Genomic DNA, 5363 nt, shown 5'->3' on the forward strand with positions numbered 1-5363 from the left:
GTTATATTCAGTAGCGTGATATGGGGCATGTAGTCGTCTAGTCCAGGATTTCCCAAACTCGGTCCTGCTTGTAAACTAATGCAAATTATATCATGTAAAGTGACAACTGTTTGATTATTCATTAATCCCATTAGCCTTTAAATACTATTGCTATTAAAATGACAAAACAAAATGCCTTTACACTAAGAAATCAAATCGAACTTTATTTGTCACATGCGCTGAATACAAGTGTAGACCTTACCGTGAAATGCTTTCTTTACAAGCCCTTTTAACCAACAGTGCAGTTCAAGAAGAGTTTAAGAAAATATTCACCAAATAAACTAAAGTAACACAATAAAATAACAATAATGAGGCTATAAACAGGTGGTACCGGTACCGAGTCGGTGTGTGAGGGTGCAGGTTAGATTAGGTAATTTGTACATGTAGATAGGTGACCAATACATATTTTTATGTATATATTTATATACATTTTTGCATTATGTTTAGAACAGAATAATACATGCTTTATATGCAGTTAATGCTTTTCACAAAATTTTGAGAGAGAGAGAGAGAGAGAGAGAGAGAGAGAGAGAAAGAAATAAGAAGATGAAGAGAGAGAGAGAGAAAGAAATAAGAAGATGAAGAGAGAGAGAGAGAGAGAGAGAGAGAGAGAGAAAGGGGACCTTCCAAGTGAAGCATTTCCACATTCAAATATACAGCTGCTCTGTGTGTGGGCTAGTGCACATCTGAAGATTAAGGAGGATTTGTCTGTTTATAAAAAGCAGCAAATAAAAGTGTGTGGTGAGGGCAGGCAGGGGTCATGTAGTAAAACAGCTGGTAGTGTCGTACAGCGGTCAATCGGACCAGTCACTTCTGTTGTAGCCTATCAGCATGGGAAGTTTGGGAACTAAACCATCAAGACATATACACACCTGTAATGCCCAACAGTAATGAATCCGTCATTATAGCTAATGTGTTTCTCTGTAGACCTACTGTATATGGTGCACACCTGTTTTAGTAGAGGGAGGGATATTACTCATAGATCAACTTCACTGTTATTCGTTGTTAAGTGAGACACCATCCATCACCACAACTATTCTTCATCTTTTATGATTGAAGTAACACGACAAAAAGAAACACAAATTAAAACTGGCTTGAGGTAATTGGTGTTGGCCAAAGGAAATCACACCTCAAATAACCCAACTCATGTTCTATAGGCCTCCCGAGTGGCGCAGCGTCACTACAGATCCGGGTTCAATCCCGGGCTGTGTCGGAGCCGGCCGCGACCAGGATACCCATGAAGCGGCACACGATTGGCCCAGCGTAGTCCGGGTTAGAGGAGGGTTTGGCCGGTAGGGTTTTCCGTGTCCCATCGCGCTCTAGCGACTCCTTGTGGCGGCCGGGCGCATGAACACTGACTTCGGTTGCCAGCTGTACGGTGTTTCCTCTGACACATTGGTGCGGCTGGCTTCTGGGTTAAGCGAGCAGTGTGTCAAGAAGCAGTGCGGCTTGGAGGGGTCGTGTTTTGGAGGAAGTACGGCTCTTGACCTTCGTCTCTCCCGAGTCCGCACGGGAGTTGCAGCGATGGGACAAGACTGTAACTACCAATTGGATATCACGAAAGGGGTAAAAAGTCCCCCCAAAATTAAGTAATCAAATAATTCATGTTCTATAAGGCTACACCACACCGTAGCTGCCTGTGTGTATCATGATGAAGCTATCAGGTAAAGAGACATGGCTGGTGTCTTAGTTACACCAGTGAGCTAGGCTATTTCAACTCACACACTCAGCAATACAGACCACACCAACTGTTGCTGCTCTAACATTTTAGTTCTAACAAATGAAACGAGATGGGCTAAAATCGTTCATTTTAAACGTACATTTTAATAAAAGTTCAACAGCTCACAAGTAGCTCTTCATCTTACCATAAGGCAGCACCTGTGAACCTAACACTCACAGAAAATGAATGCTTTGACATCATTTATCTAATTTTGGTCAAGTTATTACCATGTGTGCTTTATAATTCACAAAAGGTCTTCATAGTATAGAGCCACCACATTTAGATCAATGAGTTAGCAGCAGGAATTTACATTCTAGTCCCTTTCAAAGTGACAATAACAAATGTCCCCTATTGAATTCCATTTTTATAGCGTTTCAGTATAGGTGCTATTTGGAACCAGAAAGAGATCCATGTGATCTTTGTTAGAGGGTTCCTCCATTGTCTTACGTCAGATTCCACGTGCACTGATTGGTTGAGGGAACAAGCGTTGCGTAGTAGTGACGCCATCTGACGTAAGACAATGAGAGTGTAGTGCCTCATGGCGATGGTCAATTTATACAGAGCACACTGTTTCCTTCCATTCACACGTGAGTAAAACCGTTTCATCCATATAGATTCTATGTTATAGAATAAAAGTCAAGTGGTTAAACTAGTCCGTCAAGGAGAATAGCCAGACAAAAGACTACTCTGTCTGGTGGAGGTACTTTTTGTAAGCTTGTTTATCGTCATCCTCCTTATTTAATCTCTTATGAGTAGCTTTTTCTATTTCCAGCAGTTTCACATACAGGGCCTCTGACACGTCGTCATCAACGTCCATCTGAAAAACACAAAACGGCAAAGCCATGGAAGAACAGCCTAGATAACCTTCCCTTTTAAACGCTATAACATAACATGACATAACATGAAAATGTCTAGATAACCTTCCCTTTTAAACGCTATAACATAACATGACATAACATGAAAATGTCTAGATAACCTTCCCTTTTAAACGCTATAACATAACATGACATAACATGAAAATGTCTAGATAAGCTTTTTTCTTTCAAATATCATTTGAATTAAATCCCCATGTATTTGTATTTATTATGGATCCCCATTAGTTCCTGCCTTGTCAGCAGCTACTCTTCCTGGGGTCCAGCAAAATTAAGACAGTTCTACAATTTAAAAAATATTAAAAACAGGCCCCTACTCTACTACCACATATCTACAACACAAAATCCATGTGTACGTGTGTGTATAGTGCGTGTGTGAACGTAAAGCTATGACATCAACCCTTATCAGACTGAAATATTCATATAGAAGCTGTTCCCACCTTCACAGATGTTTATCTTGGGCCTAGCTTTCCAAAAACCTTTTACGAGACACACTCACTTGTCGAGGTTGCGTGTAGTTGCTCCCCATGCCTGACGTCAAACTGTGGTACTTTGCTCTTGGATCCAGGGACTCCGGTTTTTGCACAAACAGCGAGTGATATAAAAGACAGGATTACATTTCCGATTATGAAAAATCACTCAAAGGAATTAGTATCAAAACATTTTAAGCTGTTGAGAGTGACATATTCAACTGTAAAAGCAGCTTCTGTATAAACACACCAAAATCACCAGATAAGCATGTGATAAGGCAGTAATCCCATGAATACCCAGTGCCGTCTGAATACCCAGTACTGTCTGAATGCCCAGTGCTGTCTGAATACCCAGTGCCATCTGAATACCCAGTGCCGTCTGAATGCCCAGTGTCGTCTGAATGCCCAGTGTCGTCTGAATGCCCAGTGCCGTCTGAATGCCCAGTGTCGTCTGAATGCCCAGTGCCGTCTGAATACTCAGTGCCGTCTGAATACCCAGTGTCGTCTGAATGCCCAGTGTCGTCTGAATACCCAGTGCCGTCTGAATACCCAGTGCTGTCTGAATACCCAGTGTCGTCTGAATACCCAGTGCCGTCTGAATACCCAGTGCTGTCTGAATACCCAGTGCTGTCTGAATACCCAGTGTCTGAATACCCAGTGCCGTCTGAATACCCAGTGCTGTCTGAATACCCAGTGCTGTCTGAATACCCAGTGCTGTCTGAATACCCAGTGCTGTCTGAATACCCAGCGCCGTCTGAATACCCAGTGCCGTCTGAATACCCAGTGCTGTCTGAATACCCAGTGCAGTCTGAATGCCCTGTGCCGTCTGAATACCCAGTGTCGTCTGAATACCCAGTGCCGTCTGAATACCCAGTGCCGTCTGTACTGGTGCATCAAGGCTCAGACCAAAAGACTCCTAAACAGTTCATATTTATATATTCCTACTATCAGTCACTTTTCAGCCCTGTTTACATGTACAGTGCATTCAGAAAGTATTCTGACCCTTGGACATTTTCCACATTTTGTTAATTTAAAGCAGGGGTGGGCTTTCCACCTGGCTACCCCTACCCTGGCCAACATCTCAGCACCCCCTGCAGCAACTTGCCCAAACCCCTCCCGCTTCTCCTCCACCCAAATCCAGACAGCTGATGTTCTGAAAGAACTGCAAAATCTGAATCCCTACAAATCAGCTGTGCAAGACAATCTGGACCCTCTGGACCCTATTACTAGCCTATTCAACCTCTCTTTCATATCGTCTGAGATCCACAAAGATTGGAAAGCTGCCACGGTCATCCCCCTCTTCAAAGGGGGAGACACTCTAGACCTGAGGCTGGAATCTTATATCTCCCTCTCTAACTTTAAGCATCAGCTGTCAGAGCAGCCTACCGATGACTGTACCTGTACACATCCCCATATTATTACTTACCCTCTTGCTCTTTTGCACCTCAGTATCTCTACTTGCACATCATCATCTGCACATATATCACTCCAGTATTAATGCTAAATTGTAATTATTTCGCCTCTATGGCCAATTTATTGCCTTACCCTCCTACACTTCTACATTTGAACACACTGTACATAGATTTTTCGATTTTTATTTTCTATTGTGTTATTGAATGTACGTTTGTTTATGTGTAACTCTGTGTTGTTGTTTTGTCACACTGCTTTGCTTTATCTTGGCCAGGTCGCAGTTGTAAATGAGAACTTGTTCTCAGCTGGCCTACCTGGTTAAATGAAGTGGTGTCACACTTTTCTCTATCCCTAGCAAACACAGCTGATTAAACAAACTGCATTCCAAACTGAAGATCATGATTAGGTGATTATTGATGTGTTAGATGGGGCTGGGGCAAAACTGTGACACCAATCAGGCCCCCAAGGACTGAAATTGCCCACCCTGCTTTAAAGCCGTATTCTAAAATTGATTAAATATAAGTTTTCCCTCATCAATCTACACACAGTACCCCATAATGACAAAGCAAAAACAGGTTTTAAGAAATGTTTGCAAATGTATATAAAAAATATATAAATAAATACCTTATTTACGTAAGTATTCAGACCCTTTGCTATGAGACTCGTAATTGAGCTCAGGTGCCTCCTGTTTCCATTGATCATATTTGAGATGTTTCTACAACTTGATTGGAGTCTATGATTTGGACCAACAGTTGACAGTGCATGTCAGAGCAAAAACCAAACCATGAGGTCGAAGAAATTGTCTGTAGAGCTCCGAGACAGGATTGTGTCGAGGCACAGATCTGGGAAAGG

The sequence above is a fragment of the Salvelinus alpinus genome, chromosome 30 (assembly GCF_045679555.1).
Source record: "Salvelinus alpinus chromosome 30, SLU_Salpinus.1, whole genome shotgun sequence".
Lineage (NCBI taxonomy): Eukaryota > Metazoa > Chordata > Actinopteri > Salmoniformes > Salmonidae > Salvelinus > Salvelinus alpinus.